Source organism: Physeter macrocephalus, chromosome 8 (genome assembly GCF_002837175.3).
Source record: "Physeter macrocephalus isolate SW-GA chromosome 8, ASM283717v5, whole genome shotgun sequence".
Lineage (NCBI taxonomy): Eukaryota > Metazoa > Chordata > Mammalia > Artiodactyla > Physeteridae > Physeter > Physeter macrocephalus.
The window spans coordinates 103,536,392-103,556,594 of record NC_041221.1 but is presented as its reverse complement, the minus strand read 5'-3'; positions in this window follow the sequence as shown (position 1 = coordinate 103,556,594).

Sequence of the window (20,203 nt, the reverse complement as noted above, 5' to 3'; positions counted from 1 at the left end):
ATAAAACTAGGAGCACTTTACCTGGACTTGGTGATTGAGAACCAACGCAATGTATCTATTGCAGTTATTTCTTGATCACTTTTCACTGATTCTGCAGGATTTCTTCTTCAAATCCCATGTTCAGGTGAAATCTGCTATGCAGAGTATGTGTCAAAATGTTGGTGGTTTAGCTGTTCACTCTACTGAATTGGGTCTGAATTATCTCCTACTCTCGTTGCCTGTCTCTCCGTGAGCAAGCAGCAAGACTATTCCCACAGAATAAAAATGGTTTGTAATTTTTTTTTTTTTTTTTTTTTTTTTGTGGTACGCCTGCCTCGCACTGTTGTGGCCTCTCCCGCTGCGGAGCACAGGCTCCGGACGCGCAGCCTCAGCGGCCATGGCTCACGGGCCCAGCCGCTCCGCGGCATGTGGGATCTTCCCAGACAGGGGCACGAACCAGCGTCTCCGGCATCGGCAGGCGTTCTCTCAACCACTGCGCCACCAGGGAACCCCCGGTTTGTAATTTTTATTTACCTGGAAATTATTTCTGAGAGGCCAGGAGCTCTTGAGTGCACTGATCTCAGTACTCACCCTGCCTCTCCACTATCTATAGCAGCTCTGTTATCCAAACATATTAGATCCCTTACCATCCATTGCCTTCTGTCTCAGGTCTTCTTGCAATAGGGAGTTAGAATCTTTTGATTGCATATGGCATGAAAGATGCTGAGAAAAGTGGAGGTAAATTAAATAATATTGTCTAGTCAGAATTTTTTTCTCTTTGTGTATTTGGTCTCAAGTATGGAGAGATAGGAGACTGAGAAGTTTTTTAATACATTGTTAGGGTCCCTACTCTCTGATAACCTGTGTCAACATTTTTCCTATCTTCTTCCTGAATGGCTGTGTAGTTCTCAGTAAATGTTAGCTAACTGTTACACTAATGATACATGGTAATGTGAGATAATTTATCAGACTTAGCATAATTAGAAATAATTATTTGCAGAAGTTGACAAAGTATTGATTATTGTGTTCATCGTGTCTATGATCCCATCTTTCCTGATGGAAGACAAGAAAGCCTTAGAAGGCATAACTAACTTTTACTACAATTGGGAGAACTTCCAAAGTATTTCTTTATTTTTATACATCCTTTCTTAATATATTATTGCTCCTTCACCAAAAGGAAGAATCTGTATTTTTAGTTGAATTTGTTTATATATAAAATGCGGTATCTACTGAGCTGCTAAATATTTAAATGTATCAATTATGTGCCTCAGGGCTTTTGTAAGGATTGTAATTTATAAATGTAATTAATAAAGAAGTTACTAAGACTCCACTGAATTTACAAAACATACTATAGGGCATTTGTAAACCCATTTGGAGTAAAATATAAATAATTTAAACAGTGACACTTGTCAGAGTAAATGAGCAAAGTCTATTTTGATGTAATGGTCTTGTTTACTCACTAATTTGATGGAGCTACTATTTTCCCATAGATTTTTCCATCAAGGAAAATGAAGGCATATCTATATATATTAGGCATATGTAAAACATATATAATAGGTTTTATTTACACCACATAATGGAAGGATGTCTCAGTAAACTGCATCTCTTCTGCAGATAAGTCACATAGCATTGAGCTAATTCATGGTCAGGGGAGGTGGCAAGCAGGGGTTATTCCAGTTTGATAATATAGATTTTTTTCAGTCTAGTCTAAAGCGTTATGTTTAATTTTTTCACCTAATTCATTTTTATCTTTGAAATATTTATAACCCAAATTGTAAAAAAGAGTAAATTTGTTAAATCAATAAAATGATTACTTTTCTCCAAACAGTTACAAACTTAGCATATCGTATTCTGTTATCATCGTCTTTCAGGGGAAAGTCTGATATTTCTGGGAAACATGATGGTAAAGCCTTCCTATGCAGATTATCTCTAGGGTAAAAGCCTTTAATTGACTGCTAACTAGCTTACTAGGATGAGAATGCTAAGGTGCCTTCTTAACACTGCCCATTTTCTTACTCCTCATGTGTAGAAAAGCTGCTTTCAGTCTCACTAGAAAAGAAAGAAAAGAAATTATGGACTCATGTTGTACAGCAGGGTGAACTGCATGTATTCAACTTCTTCCAGCCATAGAAAGGTTTCAAAGCTGCCTTCTCTTTCCAATCAGATATTTTGCTGCTTGACATTGCTGAATTTTACAACCCTCTATAAATTACTTCATTTACTAACATAGGAGGATATAAAACACCTTGGAAATCTTCCAATTTTCATCAGGTTGAGATTCCTTTATACATACACAGACACACTGGCACACACACACTGGTACACACTCAGGCAAGCATACTCATGATTTTAAAATATAGTCATGATTATTTAAATTGCAAAATCAATCAATAAAAAACTAAAAAAAAAAAATCTTCTGGGAGAAGAAGGAAGGGAGGAAAAAGAATTGCTATATATGTGTAACATCCTCAGCTTCACACAGGGGAAATTCATTTGACAGCCTCTGTAAGTTTATACCTTACAACAGTGTCTGGGGCACAATAAGTGCCACCAGATGAAAACCACGGAATACTAAAGAGTTATCTTTTGGTCTAGGATCTGAGGTTCACACTGAATAGGAATAGACTCTGCTTTCATCATCTCTGCAGTTTCTGTAAACTCTGTAATTTTCATTTTTGAATAATTTGTAAAATTTGGATCAAAGATTATTATATCCATATTAAAATATAATTATCAAGGAATATATTTATAAACACGTTGATAGATTATGTCACCCCATCTACTGATCCACAAATATGAGTAATTTTTATAAATAATCAAAGAAAATTTAAAATAATCATCTCAGATTTCGATGTAACTACACACAGGTGTATGTAAAATTTCTGATGAATTTAATTATTATATTTATTGTTGCTCCATGACTTGAGTAAAATTTTTGGTTCTCTGGCTTATAAAGTAACACCAAGAAATAATCATGTTCTCTTGCTTTTGGTAATAATAGGCATCGGTGTGAGAATTTAAGATAATAAGCAAAATTATATGAAAGATATACATTACTGAAAGGAAACAAAGTAATATGAGGTTGAAGAACTGTTTCTATCCAATATTTTATATTATCTCAAAACTATATAATTTTTATATATGAGATTAATTTTATTTCAGAGTACACACTACAAATACTGGGTACCAATACCACATATAATTGAAAAGTACATGTCTTTCTTTGTGTCCATAAATTAAGGAATTATCAAACAGAAATTATCTATCATTTAATGGCCTTAAATCATGTGTATGCCATCAAAGAATAATTGAAAATTTACACATGGTTTTATATTGCATAGACCAAAATGAAACCCTAATTGTATTACACAGTTTAATTTTGTAATGTTAATTTGAAAAGTTTTCTTTATGTTTAATTTTGTAAACAGATTTTAAAAAATTATTTGATGAGGGGGCATAATATGATTCTGTCTTACCTTCTCCTTTTAACTGTTTCTCTTTTACCTATTTCTTTTCCCTAATCCTTGTTCCTCTTTTTACAGGTTTCTCTTTCATTCCTAGTAGTGGAAAATAAAATATATATGCATACACATACATACACATATATACAAATATACATATATACATGTACATATAGAGAGAAAGTTAATAGTGTTGTCATGCAAGCAAATAAAAGTTCAGGAATTAATTGAAAACATTTGATAACAGTATTAATCTTTTAATTCTAAAGAAACCTAATCTATGACACATGTACATAGAGTTATGCATACAAAAGTAGAAAATAAATTGTGATGTGGTAGAAATGGTCAGTATATATATATATTTTTGGCAAGTCTTTTTCATATTCAAACTTGGTTGAAACTAAATTAACCATGAAGATTGTTTGTTACATTTGGTAGTGGCAAGTGGCACTGAGTAGCTCAGCAACATCAGAATTCTGACATATTCATCCATGAAATTTTTATAAACTAGGTTTTGATTAATGTATATTTATATCTATGATTATAAATATAATATTAAATTAATCACTGCATCTGCCCCAAATTTTACTATATAGTAAAAATTACCCTAATGATATTAACTGAGGAAAATAAATATCAGAAAAAAAAATCAAGGGAAAAGTTCCTTAACATTTACCATACATGTACATATATATGGGTATACATGTTTATATGTATATGTACACGCATGTGTATGAATATTAATTTTCAACATAAAATACAAATTTTAATACTATTGGTTTGAGTTCACCTGGTCCATGACTTGCCGTTTTATGGAATACATGAAATCACAAAAACTCACATGCAGAATTTAAAATATTTATTATGAGACCAGGCCTTTTTTATGTGAATGAATTATGAGAAATTATACATTAAGCTTAGAATGAATAGAACTATTAGAAAAATAATAAGGGTAGTTTAACTGAAATACTCTTTGTTCTTTATACATTTACCAATTGAAAATTATATATTTGGTTTAAAATTCATTTTCAATATATAAAGTTGTTTTAGATGATAATCTGAATGTATTTAGCTGCTTATTTGGAGAAGCCTAATAATTAAGTCATTAGGGTATTTAATGAATATTTTTTGTACTCCACCTTCAGAGATTGCCTTTCTGACCTTCTTATGTTTGAATAGGGCCATGTGACTAGTTCTGGACCAAGAGCTGTAGGTAATCGTTGTATGTGTTACTCGTAGGCCTACAGTTTAATTTGCTGGTGTTAAGACACTTCAGAGGGCTCTATTTTTTCTCTGACATGATTATGGATAATATTTGAAATGTAAGCTACCCCATCAGTTTGGTTTCCTGAACAAATATAATTATCAGAGACTTCACCAATGACTCATGATGGACATATAGGCTGAGTAAGAATAAATACTATCATTCTAAGGTAGTGAAACTTGGGGCTTGGTTACTGGTGCAGCATAATCTAGCCTATCCTGATTGAACCACTTTATAAATCACTTTCTATTACAGATTTTGACAACATTGAGAATGAACACAATGAGGGAAATGAGGCAATGGATGGTATTATACTTAAAGAGGGAAAGTTGGATTTTAGAAAGATGCTTAAACATAAAATTAGAAGAAACTTTCCTACATTTTTCCTCTCGCATTATTGCACTTACTCTGTAGGACCTCCAGGTTTATTAAGAAATGCAGTTGTGGGGCTTCCCTGGTGGCGCAGTGGTTGAGAGTCCACCTGCCGATGCAGGGGACGCGGGCTCGTGCCCCAGTCTGGGAAGATCCCACATGCCGCGGAGCGGCGGGGCCTGTGAGCCATGGCCGCTGAGCCTGTGCACCAGGAGCCTGTGCGCCACAACGGGAGAGGCCACAAGAGTGAGAGGCCCGTGTACCGCAAAAAAAAAAAAAAAAAAAAAAAAAAAAAGAAATGCAATTGTGGTATCCACATGCATGATCTGATCCTAGAGTAATCGAGAGTCCAGCCAAAAGCCAGTAGGCTTCAATTTACCATAATGACCTGCAAAATTGAAGGGACAGCCAATGGGGCTTGATCTACAGGGGCTTGTAAAGATGGTTAATAAAATATGGTACCACTAGGGATAAATACACAGGTAGCCAACAAGGGTGCCTATTAACATATATAGCCGGAAATTATAAGAGTGAAAAAACAGGAGATTGATGGCAATTACCATAATAAAAGGTCACAATTTCTTGCTCAGTTCCCAGATCCAAAGAGATAGCCATGTCCCAAAGAGGAAGGACTCTGTAATACTGTGGCAAGGATCTACCGTAATAATTCACACAGCTGGGGTTTTGACGTTGTTGTTGTTTGTTTGTTTTTTAATGAACTTATGCCCATTTACTCAAGTGGCTGAATATTGTAGAAGGAGAAGGGTGGATACTCAGACATTACAAGGACTATTGGTCCCAGGATCTGAGTTGACGTTAATCCCTGGAGATCCAAAGCATCATCTTTGTACCCCAGTTAGAGTGGCTTGCAAGGGTCAGGTGTTCAGTCAAGGCATCATATTCTACCTAAACTAAATATACTAACAATGGGTAATGAACAGTCAAAATAACAAATATGTACCTTTCCAAAACCTCCCCCAAGATGTACTGATCCTTGTATATTATACATCTTGGCTCCTAGCACCACTATTTGCCAGTTGCCCAAACCAGGACCTCTGAGTGTCATCCTTAACTCCCCACTAACTCTTACTCTCAATCAGTCATTCACATCTTTTGATTCTACTGGTTTTATGTGCCTTAAACTGATCAAACCTGTATCATTTCCTGTTCAGCCTCCTTCCATTCTCAGGTTTCCAAAATATATTCCAAAGACATGATGGATAAATTTATCTAAAATAAATTTAGACACCTCTCTTCCCTGCCAAAAATCTTTCAGTGGTTCCAATAGCACTTAGGACAAATTCCAAACTTCTTACTTTTGCATATAAGGACATTCATAGACTGGCCCCCACCTAACTTTCAAACGTCATCTCTCAACACCCTGACTCTCTCCTAAAAACTCCAGCTCCCATCTTTAAACCCATGCTCCCACCATGTTAAAATGCTTAAGTTCCTCATCTTCCTCCAGGAAGCTTTCCATAATCCTGACAGCTAGATTAACTGCAGTCATATGTACCCTCATATCATTCAAGGCTTATCCTATCTGAGCAGTCATTATGCTTAAACATTAGTATATTTATTTTTCTCTCCCATTAAACTATTTTATTTATCTAGTACCTAGTATTTTCCCAGATACACATATGTTAGATATCCCCCAGATGGTTTTTAAATGAAACGGTATTTCAGAACATTCTAAAATCCTTTAAAGAAAGACAAAGTTAACTTTCAGAGATTTATTACCTCACATCACTTCAAATGGAGGATATATCACATGCAAATAAATCAGGATTCGTAATTTAAGTGTAATTTAACTGTAAACATGGAATTAATAGAAATAATGATCTCATTTAAAGCAGTAAGTGATTTTTCTTCCATCTTTATTCCAGACTGTAGAAATAAATGTTTAAAATATAACATCTGAATGAAGTCAAGAGTAGTAGAGTCCTTGACCAAAAAGAAATGTGCTGTTTGTATGTATTTTATGTTGGGTTATCAGGCTTACACTTAGTCTTCATATTAAATATCAGCACTGTATTTTAGTTTGCATTATCTTTGCCAACCCATATAGAATCCACAACATTTGAGAACTGAGAGGGGCAACTCTATCCCACAAAATCCTCAGCTATTTAATTAACATGAAACTGGTCATTCTAGACTCAGAACTATGCATCCAGTGAACAGTCCTGTCTTAGACATTTAGGAAACCCCCACTGTGAGTATAATATCTTTATTCTCTTTCCTATGCCCTTCATGTATACCAAATTTTTTTTTTGGCTGCATTGGGTCTTCGTTGCTGCACGCAGGCTTTTCTTTAGTTGCATCGAGCGGGGGCTACTCTTCATTGCGGTGCACGGACTTCTCATTGTGGTGGCTTCTCTTTTTGCGGAGCACGGCCTCTAGGCACGCGGGCTTCAGTAGTTGTGGCTCGTGGGCTCTAGAGCGCAGGCTCAGTAGTTGTGGCACATGGGCTTAGTTGCTCCGGGGCATGTGGGATCTTCCCCGACCAGGGATCGAACCCCTGTGCCCTGCATTGGCAGGCAGGTTCTTAACCACTGTGCCACCAGGGAAGCCCTCATGTATACCAAATGTTTTTATTCTCCTACCAAGGATATTCACTTCCTCTGAGGATGCTGGGTTGTTCTTCGTGCAATTCCATCCAGTTTCACAGCTGGATGAGGCTACATGGTGAGACATTTCAATTCATGAGTGTGGAGGAGGGAGGGGAGAAAGAGACCTTGGCAATTTTGGGGGGAAAAGAATCTTTAAAAAAAATAATATCTTTCTTCCTGTCATTCCTCTTAGAATCTCTTCTAAGTGTTACTGTAAAGAATGGAATGTATGCTGGGTGGACAGCAAGTCATGACCACCGCACTTAGTAGGCATAACTAGAATTTAGGGAGTCAGAATTCGATACTATTTCAACTTTTTTACTCAGTAGCTGTGAGGTTTAATGTGAGTTACTTGGGTTTCTTAAGCTTCAGTTTCCTCATATGTAAAATTAGTATCATTATAATGCTACCTACTCCATCATTTTTTTAAATTAGAAATATATATATTATAATCTATATAATGGACTTAATTTAGTGTCTGACACAGAGTAAAAGGAAAAGAATGTAACATCTGTTATGATTAATAAGCTTTCCTCTCTTCTAGACCCTGAAAAACTGGGCTCTAGCCAACAGTGTTTGTACTTCAGGACATCCCTCTACTAAAATACCTGCTAGTTGTCATCCATTTGTGGGTAACTTTGTAATAACAAAAGTCACAGTATGTTCTGGGTTCTGCCACTGCTATCTGTTGTAATCTAGGATACATTATTGGTGTCTGTGTTGCTAGTGCCATTGATGCTGCTCTTAAAAGACAGATTTAGATAAGTGTTTTACTTGGTATCGCACCTGGAGGATGATTCCCTCTTTAAATTGTGTCTGTGTTGGTGAGGGCAGGGAGTTAATTTGAATGTAGAATTGGACATAAGGACCAAAAAAAGTCTCAGAAAAATAAAATACTTGAAAAGTCATGGAGAAGAGACTTGGCAGAAGTATTATTTGCAACACATAGAAGGAATAGTTTTAAAAATGCATGATATCACTACAGGTGATATAACAAAGTGTACTGGAAATTGTTTAGTCAACTTGACTAGTTTATGCAGCAAAAGTATCAGATTGAGAACCCAAAGTAATTTTACTCTAATTTTTTATTCCAAATAATATAATCAATTAGATCATATTAATCCTATATTTTCAGTGATCTACTTCATTTTCATTGTTTATACATGTAGTAACATTTAACACTTTTAGGTTATTTGGGAAGGTAATGATAGAAACACTATGATTTCATTGTTTTCTCCACAAAATAATAAATCATGTTTTAATCTTTCTTTCCTAAATTGCCTGTTCAAATTTAGTTTATGCTGGGTTTATGTAAAGAATGATTGTCCTAACCCTCGAGGGGCACAGGAAGCCTGGGAAGGATCTGGGTAGAAGCCTGTCCAGATATTTCACTAAATTCTCCTGACACTTACAGAGATCCAGGGCAATACTCTTAAGGAGGGAAGAGTGTCCATTAGGGTTTGCCACTTGGTCAGTCATTGGTCCTGCCTTAAGTTTTATTTTAGGACTGTTCCAGTTAGAGAGGAAAAGGAAGAGGAGAACACAAAACTGTAATACTGTTGTACTCTGAAATCCTTTAAAGTTCAGAAAGATGCCTTCTAAAGATTGATGGCATTTGCATTTATCAGTGGTTAATTTGGAGAAACAGATCAAAGTTGGCTGCTGTTATTTTCAATATGATGTAAACCTTTACTAATGCCCAAAAGGTTTGGGAAGAAGCATTAAGTGCACATCAATAACATAACTCCTTTTAGATGCTCATAGGACACCCAGAGTCTTATATGTAATGCAATTTTTTAGTTTTCCCATCCAGTCCATAAGAAAATCACCTTGGATATGTATCATTAATTTTTCTCTCTCTGAGATCTTTTAAGCTCTTGTGTTCTCCAGAAAACCATCTGTCTTTTTCAACCCCTCCTTCCTCTCCCAGGGCCTACAGTATAGACAGCATCACATCTTTAAGTCTCTATGACTTGTTGGATGAGACTTGAGGAATTCAGAATCTTCAGATTAAAACATCTATAAGCAAATATTTGTATTTTAATATCAGTAAATTTTCAGAGCATAACTTTGATTAATTATTTTAACAGAATATGTGTCTCTTTACCTGTCTTATGAAAGAGGTCTTTTCCATATATAGTAAATGAACAGAAAGGAGAAAAAAAAAAGGATGGCAGGAAAAAATCTTGTATTGCCTACATATATATTCTCTTCTCTTTGTGACCCTCAAAGTTAATTATTTCTCCCTAAATGCATTTTCAAAACCAATTTATTTGAGAAACCTTGATTAAAGACCTTACAAATGATATGTTCTGGTGACTGACTCTAAACTTTCTACCCCTTACTCACAGTATTGATAATTTTGATGGATAAAAATGTGCTAGATAGAGGTCAAATTTAGGTGGCTCAAGCCTATAAAAAGAAGCCTAATTTCATTTTTGAGTAGATGGAATGGCCTGAGTGGCCTTAAAAGTCATTGCAGTTTTATATGAGGCTTGGCAATTTCCCAGTCCTCTGATAGGGACTCATGCATAGGCATAGAGTACAAAGGCCCTGTGCAGGTTGAGGTGATCTCAGTATTTATATTTTGGCACCAACAGTCCATGAAAAATAAATGAGTTATCTTAGCAGGTCCTTCCTATTTTTAAGAAGTCATTTCCCTTTAGCTCTATTTCAGGTTAAGAGCTATTCAGTTCTTTAGTGTACTTAGATGCTTGCATTCAAGTTAATTTCTACATCATTAATTCACTATGTCTGCCTCTTTTGTTTTAAATTACTATATATGTGGATATAAATTTTTATTTCATTAAGAGGTTAAAAAAATTTTCCTTAGAAATTATTCTCTGAGTAGGGCCACTCATTCCTCTTCTTGATAAGAGTTGGTTACACATGATAGCTTTTACAAAATTCTCAAGTCTATCAGAAGTCTGGAGTTACCAAAACCAAATATTTTTCTTATTTTTTTTTTGCTTTTCTATTTTGATTTCATACAGTCAAAACCAAATTGTAAAGCTATGCCTGTCCACATGCACTGTCTATTCTGCTCTTCTTCTGTTGTTTTTTTTCCCCTCAGACACATTATACTTTTCAAACTAAATTGATTTCATTAACTTCCATCCTTCCACAACATAAATTGCTACTCTCTCCCAAATCATACAGAGCCACATAAAACCTACAAATATGAGATAGTTGGTTGACTATTTTGAGGCTTTCCCAGTCATTCACACTACTGAAATATCCATTCAATCTGCAAATGATATTTAGTGAGGAACTACTAAAATTGAAATACTTCTAAGAATTTAGAGGAGCAAAAAGAAAACACACAGGTACACACACAAATATAAATGGTCATTTCATTCTCCTCAAGAAGCTTGCAAATAAGTAGGATGGATAAGATAAACATAAAAGATATAAAGAATAATGTGTGCAGTTTTGGGGGGGGTGTTTTTTTAAGGGATCATAGAAAATCTACTAGAACCCTGCTGTACTCAGTGTTGTCTTCAAACCAAGAGTGTGGGTGTCCCTTGGTAACTGGTTAGAAATGAAGAATCTCAAGGTCTACCTCAAACCTAGTTAATCAGTATTTGCATTTTAACAATATCCATGGTTAAACGCTATGCACATTAAGTTTGAGAAGATCTGTGCTGGAGCTATCAGGTTCTAAGAGGAGATCAAAAGCTTATGAGTGGAAATGAAAGTGTTGGAGCTGGATCTTAAACATAGCAATAAGGAGGACAGGAGCATAATCTCAAAGTCATGTCAATTGCACTGTCCAGTCTATAGCTGACTTGATTTGGATGGGTTATGCATAGGCCATATGGAATGATACCAGAATGATAAGCTTGTCCTTAATATTTGATCAAGTCAGAAAATGACATATGACTGCAGAAAGCTGTGGGTAGTATTATTTTTTTTCCCCTCAGGAAGTTGGATGCCAGAGAAGAAGTGATACTATCCCTAAATTTAGTAATGAGGTAGAGACTTAATAATTGGAAAGTCTGCAGTTATAAACAGAGACTGTCTTAGCCCATTCTGGCTATCACAAATACCATAAACTGGGTAGCTTATAAACAGCAGAAATTTACTTCCCACATTTCTGGAGGCTCGGAAGTCCAAGGTCAGGGCTCTGACATGGTCACATTCTGGTGAGAGTCCTCTTCTTGGTTCATAGCCAGTGGCTTGTTGCTTTCTTCCACCATGTAAGGGACCTCTGTGCGGTATGTTTTATAAAAACACTGATCCCATTCATGAGGGCTCCACCCTCATGACCTAATCACCTCCTGAAGGTCTCACCTCCCAATACCATAATCTTAGGGGGATGACTTCAAAATAGTAATTTTGGGGAGACACAAACGTTCAGGCTATAGCAGATACACTCAGAAATATTAGCCAGATCCATTCTCTACTTGTGGTCCTATTAGTTCTTAGACTGGTAGGTATGAAAATCATGAATTTTATATTTGAGAAATGGTGGCCCCTGAGTTTCTTTTCATCTGCCATTATTAAGATATAAGAATTTTCTTCTTCCTCTGTAGTATTATATACTAAGAATCTGGATTTTTGTCAGAAGCTTTCTTTTTGGCTGCTGTACCAGAGAAAATGGTGCTGTGGGAAATGAAAAAGTCTTCAATTAATGTAAAAAAGGATGTCTTAGCTTCTAAACTGTGTGAGTTGATGGAGGGAGCTATGAGAATATGCTCATATCATTAATTTTATATAAAAATTTGGATTCCTAATAAGCCACACATATAATGCTTTCTATATTCATGTGCCAGTATAATCCACATATATATATTGAGTTGGCCAGAAAGTTCATTTGGGTTTTCCATAAGATGTTATGGAAATACCTGAATGAATTTTTTGGCCAACCCAATATATGTATATTTTAAAGGAACAAAGAAAAGACCAGCTTTTGAACTGAAAAGTTTCTATTTTCAAAGTTGAAAAAACTTTACATATATCTTCAACTAATAAGTACTGATCCAGGTCCTACCTGAGGAAAATGTTATGTCACTGATACAAAGTAGTCACCAAAAGACATGCACATTTCCTTTTTAGTCTAACAATTAGTCTAACAATTTGGATAAAAGTGAATATGTCATGTGTCTAGCAAGATGTATTTTGCTCATCTGTTTGATCTGGATTTTGATCTAAATACATGTCTAGGAGTGAAATTAACAATCATATTTCATGGATCAACATCCTCCCTAAGAAACTATACAAAACAAGGATGCTACTAGAAAAGCTGCTATCTCCCTCACTCAATTCTAAATTCAAACCAAAACATTTGCTAAGCACATAAATGATCTGAGTATTGGTCTAAGTAATTAAGGTGTCAAAATTAATAATACAGTGGCTCAAGAAACTATGAAAGGAAACAAGTATATTCAATAATTATTATATAAATCTGGCTACTACAAATACTTTAACAGTGAAATTATGAGTTTACTTAGAGAAAACAGAAAATTCTTCACAGAGGTGCTATTTTAATGAGTATTTTGAAGGTTTGGTAGGATATGAAAAGTCAGAAAAGTGTTGTTGAACCTAAGTTCATGTGCCTGATGAACAGTGAGGCCAAACAAACCAAACTCTGGCATTTGGAGCAGAGAAAGGTTTATTGAAAGGGCCAAGCAAAGAGAGCAGGCAGCTCATGCTCAAAAGACGCAAACTCCCTGATTGTTTTCAGGGAAGAGTTTTTAAAGGCAAAATTTGGGGTAAGGGTTGCAGGGTGTGTGACTTTCTTCTGATTGGTTGGTGGTGTGGTAAGAGAGCGTTATTTCAGGAATCTTGTGCAAGCCATCCTTCACCTGGGTGGGAACCTTAGTTCCTGTAGAAGAGCTCAGATACATAGTTTGTATATCCTTTGAGGAGGAACTAGGACTCTGCTTTATTGCTGCACTCTTGTTTCTTCACTGCTTTTCTTTTGCTTCTGCACTCCCTCACTTCCCTAATTAGTAACTGTTTGAATCTGCCCTTTGGAACTCAGGGAATGTCTAGGAGGCTGAAGCCTTTTTCCTACAATCTAGAAATAGGGCACATGGAAAGGCTTTTGTATCAGAGAGTACCCCACAGGTTTCAAAAGAGGGGAAAAGACTTTTCAATTCTGTTCAATAAGTTGACCATAGCCCAAGAGCTATAAGCAGTCATGGCACATTCAGGAAATAGCAAAATTCTGATGCTGCTGATGAAAATGTTGTGTTAAGAGGAGTGTTGGGAAAAAAAAGGGGAGAAAAAAAGGTGCTGAAAATGGGTGAATGGGTTTAGGGAGTGTGACACTGTGATTTATAATAAGAAATATATATTTGGTCTTTGTCTCTGTACCTGACATAAAGCTCCTAAAAGTCTTGACATGTCCTAAGTGATAACAGAAATAAAGGTGAAAGGATAGTCTTTTTTTATTCATAACAAGATCCTTTCAACCACACCTGAGTTTATGTTAATGAAGTGACTTTGGAAAGCCCCAGGGAAGGGAGCTTATTGCCAGGGGAAGTAACTGTGTAATTAGAGAGTTGGAACTTCCAGCCCTATCTCCTAATTCCAAGGAGGGAAGAGGGGCTAGAGGTTGAATAAATCACCAATGACAGTGATTTAATCAATCATGCCCATGTAATGAAGCCTCCATGAAAATCACTAACAAAAGGCGTTCAAAGAACTTCAGGTTGCTGAACACAGGGAAGTGCTGGGAGAGCTGCGTACCTGGAGAGAGTTTGGAAGCTCTGCACCCCTTGCCACATATTCTGCCTCATGCTTCTCTTCTATCTGGCTATTCCTGAGTTGTATCCTTTTTTAATAAACTCCTAATGTAGTAAGTAAACCATTTTCCTGAGTTCTGTGAGCTGCCCTAGGAAATTATTCAACCTAATGAGGGATGTGTAGGAACTTCTAATTTATAGCCAGTTAGTCAGAAGGACAGGTGACAACCCAGACTTGCAATTCATGTCTGAAGTGGGGAACAGTCTTAACTAACTCCAGCAGTTAGTGTCCAAATTGAGTTACGTTATAGGACACCTAGTTGAGGTATTCCAAAAGTTGGAGAATTGCTTGGTGTGGAAAACCCCACCTATCTGGTTTTGTTACCCAGAAACTGGGTTCACCTCTTGGTGGGTGTCGAGCCAATAGACACAACCAAGCCACAGATCAGGAGAAGGAAGGATTTATTACTTGAAGCAAGTAAGGAGAACCCCAGGAATCTCTCCCAAAGCAGTGTCTCCCCATCAACAAAATTGGGGAAGTTTTAAGCTAATGATAAATACTTATTCGTGAGGGGGCTTGAGCAGGGGAGAATTCAGCATAGAATCAGGGGTTGACAGAGTCCAAGCTTTGGTTGATTGAAGTCAGGAGGGTCAACATCATAATTCCATCCTCCACCTGGATGGGGGCCTTAGTTCCTGCAGAACTCAAAGACATATTATTATGTATATCCCTTGAGGAACCAGGACACTGCAAGACTGCACTATTGTTTCCCAACTGCTCCTCCCTTGTTTCTGCTTTCCCTCCCTTAAGATCAGTAATTACTGAGGCCTGTTCAAGGACAAACTTTGTGGCCAAGCTTAGATCACAAAATAGCTTAGGCCAAAATGGCTTATTTTATGCCAAAAAAAAAGAAGCCCAGTCTAGTTCTTTTCCTCTGGGGACCCCTTACCCTGCCTACAGTTTCAGAAGTAAAGTGTCAGAAGTATTGAGTGTGGTAGTTATAGGAAGCAGAGTAGGAAATAGAGTTTTTCCTTTCAGGGAGAAAAGTCCTGCAAATAAGCAACTATGTCAAATGCTATTGTGATAGTTGAGACAAGATATCTTAAAGAACTACTTTATTTAAAGGGGTTCAATAGAGAATGGAGAAGAGAAATTAGAGACAGTGAGTTTAAACATTTTTTTTCCCAAAGAGTATAGCTGTAAAGGGAAAGAGAAAAAATGAGTGATAGTGTTACCCCAAAACTGGGGCTGCCTTTTGGTGAGTGTTGAGCCAAAAGATACTACCAAGCCAAAGATCAGGAGAAGGAAGGATTTATTACTTGCAGCAAGCAAGCAAGTGGACCATAATAGGAAGACCTGCTGGAAGTGGAAATTCTCTTAATTGCTTCAGTTTTCTCTCTGGATTAGAATAAAATAGTGTCAACTTATAATGAGGATGGGGAAGGAGATTGTAGCTTTTAGAGATGACCAGAAAATATGAAATCCTATTTCACAGTAAAGACAATGGACTAATCATCAAAATCCTCTTTTGGTGATTAATTACTAATTTAAAATGAGACTAGTAACATGATTGTGCATTATTTGGGGGAAAAGTTTAGCTGACTGAAACAAGAATGGGGTAAGTCATTAGATATAACTAGGTTGTGTGGCAGAAACAAGTCATGCAAAAGGGTAGAGAAGCAAGGGAGTGAAGAGTATATGCAGTAGAATGTTCAAAATGATTGACAACAGAATAACGTTAGCTAAAAGGGAGTAAAGTTCATGGGGAGGGGGATGAGAGGTGAATAAAAAGTGTTTGCATTACTGGATTTAAACTTCCATTGAATTAAAGATTTGCTGTCAATGGAGTAATAGAGTGTGATTTGGGAAAGTTTTGATTTGACAATGGACTGACTGAGGTAGTATTGAGGGCAAGGTCTTTGGATGAAATTAGATCATATGACAGAAGGGATATTGCAAGTATCATTTACATGGATATCAAGAATAATAACTGGAGTATTGTTGGAGAGGGAGATAGGGACTCAGGAAATAAAATATTCAGGAAAGGAGGAGGAGAGATTGGGTGAGTTGTAGATGATTACAGGGAGTAGTCAGAGAAAGTAGAATGTTTATGACTGAAATTGCAGCTAAAAAAAGTCTACAAAGGAAATACAGTAGAGTCTACAGATTAAGGCTTCTGTTAGGAATCTTAAATTTAACCTAGCACAATGAAAGTTAAGGAAATGGAGAGGTGTGGCAGATAGGGTCAGAAGGAAGAGTATGTATAGGATCATATGAGGACTATAGTCCAGCAAGTAAAGTATGGCCTGTGATCCTGACTTTCTTGAGGTACAGGGCAAGGAAGAATGACAGATTAAATCCTGAGGTCCCAAGGCTGCAGATGTTGAGGGATGGCACTGTTGGAGAAGTCTTGTTAAAATGGAGGATGCGTTCTGGAGCCCTCACCTAATATTGCAGATTGAAATTTAGATTCCAATAGAATTCCAATATTCTTACTTCTAAAATCAGTTCAAAAGAACACAGTGGTTTTAGAATCAAAAGCACTTGTTTAAGTTTAAGAAAATATAGAAAAAATATCTCTACAACCTGAAAGTAGGCAAAGATTATTTAAACAGGCACAAATTATAAAATGAAAAACTGAACACATGAGTCTACCTTACTCTTCAAAATTCAGTATTTTAACAGGCAAAATGACAGTTTGCTGACTGGGAGAAGACATTTTCAATACTTATAACCAGTGAAGGTTTCACATGTATAGTATTTAAAGAATTCCTACAAAGGTATAAGGAAATTATAAATGATCCTGTAGAAAATATAAAATAGTCAATATTATTAAGAAAGTATCTGAGAAAAAAAAATGCTCAACCTCTTCGGAAAATAAAAATAAAACCACAAGGAATGAGAGACCATCTTACATCCCAGATCCTCAGTCTGAGTAAATATATGTTTCACAAAACTAAATGTTGTGAAGATCTGAACCAAGCATAAATCTTATTATCGTAAAAATAAAACTGGTACAATCACTTTCAAAATATACCTGCAATATCTAGTAAAGTTAAAGGTCCTGGTTCCCATGACTCTGAAATTCTAGTCTAGATATATCATTTTGAGAAACTTTGACTTATCCACAGAAAGAGAAGTAGAGAATGCTCATGGCAGCATTGTTTATGAGAGCAAGAGTTCTTGGAGTCCCTCCAAATTGGTTCATTTCCAGAGGGCCCATGAATATCAGTGTTCCAAAATCTCTTCTAAAAAAAGTTTGCTTATTTCTCCTGGTATAAAGAAGAAAAACACCTTTCTCAGTCTAATCTTAATCAGACCATCCAACAATCTCGGCCTACTTTATCTGAAGCTACTCAATATGTCAACATTCACGTCCTCAACTGTTAATCCTACATTGATTCCAACCTCAAAGATGCTCCCATTTCCCTGTGTTCCCTCTCCTTATCACACTGCTCCTCCAAACATGTTCCTGTCTCCTCTGTCACCATGTCCTAACCCTGTTTGTATTTACACACCTCTCCCCAAACGTGTTCTTATTTTTCCCACTCCAGAATTTCCTAAAATTACTTAAGACTTTGGTTTTGCTCCCCTAGTATTCAGATTCAGGGGGAGGGAAGTTAAATGACTCAGTCACCTTCTCCTCTATTTATGTTTAAGCCTTGGTCTGTATCTGACTTACATGCCCTGACCCACAAAAAACAACAACAATAAAAAAACAAACAAAAAAGAGAAGGATTTCCTATAAGATTGGGAGTTGAGACAACATCTTCATCAAAATGTTTCATACAAATTCTATAATACAAACCCATAGGACAATCATCTCCTGAATGGCACACAGTGAGACATATTTTATTTATGGCAAATGTGCCTATTAGTATCTGCCTGCTAACTGGTTTGGATACTGTTATCTAGCTATTCTAATTAGCCCTTATCAAATCTTTAACTAGACTATCTTCTTTTCTCACTTTACCATATGAACTCTGATTTAAATTTTTCAGACACTAGGTGAAGCAAAATGTCTGTAACAAGGTGTTAGAACTACAAGCTTAGGTGTAAAATTCTAGCACTAAAAGGAGTCTATGAACGTCCTTTCTCACAGAGTACCCAAAAAGACTTAAAACAAGAAGCTAAGAAATTTGAATAAAGCTAAAATATTCGACTCTCATAGTAGATCCTTTATGGATAATCTTTGTGCCTGTTGCTGCTGCCATATGGACCCCAAAGGAAGTTCACTGGAACTACTACAATTTACATGCTCTGCTCTAGGAAATAACCAGGACTCTGGACTATTTTACCAAACCAACAAATATCATCACCAGAGAACTACAGGTACTCCAGTGAAAGGTCCTCTACAATCATATAACATTGGACATCATTCTGGTTTCCCAAGGATACATTTCTGCAGTGGTTACAGTGACTGCTGTGTATATGATCCCTGAAAACTCTGTTGTCTGTGCTACCACTGAAAATATGTAGACCATAAAACAGGAAATTTGTTGAAACAGAACTACTCTCCTCATTCTACTATCTAAGGACACTTTGAGTCCAATGTTCTGAATCCCCTGAATTTATCCCCTTCAAATCTCCAATCTTGTTTTTACTCTCATAATCAGATTTTAACACTCATTAATTTTCTTATATATTCTTTTGTATGTGAGTGTGTGTGTTGCATGATGTGCTTTGACTCCCCCACACTCCCCGCCAGCTTTATTGAGGTATAATTGGCAAAGAAAACTAAGATATTCAAAATGTACAATGTGATGGCCTGGCAACCACTTTTCTACCCTCTGTTTGTTTCTATGAATTTGACTTTTTTTTTTTTTTTTTTTAGATTCCACAAATAAGTGGTACCATGTGGTATTTGTCTTCCTCCATTTGACTTATTTCACTTTGCTTAATGGCTTTCAAGTTCATTCTTGACCATGTTGTCACAAATAACAGGATTTACTTTTTTATTTTTTAAGGCTGAATAATGTTCCATACTGTGTGTGTGTGTGTGTGTGTGTGTGTGTGTGTGTGTGTGTGTGTGATGATTTTTTATCCTTCCATCTATTGATGGAAACCTGGATTGGTTCCATACTGTGGCTATTGTGAATAATGGGAGTACAGATATCTCTTCAAGATAATGATTTCATGTCTTTTGATTATATACTTAGAAGTAGAATTGCTGGATCATCTGAGAGTTGAATTTTTAAGTTTTGAGGAACCACCATAGTATATTCCATAGTGCTACATTCCCACCAACAGTGTACAAATATTCCTTTTTCACCACATTCTCACCAACATTTGTTATCTCTTGTCCTTCTGATAACAGATATCCTAACAGATGGGAGGTGATAGCTCACTGTGGTTTTGATTTGCATTTCCCTGATGATTAGTGATGTTGAACACCCTTTCAAGTACCTGTTTATCATTTGTATTTTTTTTTGGAAAAAAATGTCTATTTAGGTCCTTTGCTCATTTTTTTAATTTGGGTTGTTTTTTCAGCTGTTGAGTTACATGAGTTCCTCATATATTTTGGATATCATCCCATTGTCTAGTATGTGGTTTGCAAGTATTATCTTTTATTCCATAGGGTACTTTTTCATTTTGTTGATGGTTTCCTTTACTCTGCAGGAGATTTTTAGTCTGAGGTAGTCCTCCTTGTTTATTTTTGCTTTTGTTGCCTTTGCTTTGGGTGTCAAATCCAAAATATCATTGCCAAGACCAAAGTCAAGGAGATTACCTCCTGTTTTCTTCCAGGAATTTTATGGTTTCAGGTCTTTTTTTTTTTTTTTTTGCAGTACGCGGGCCTCTCACTGTTGTGGCCTCTCCCCTTGCAG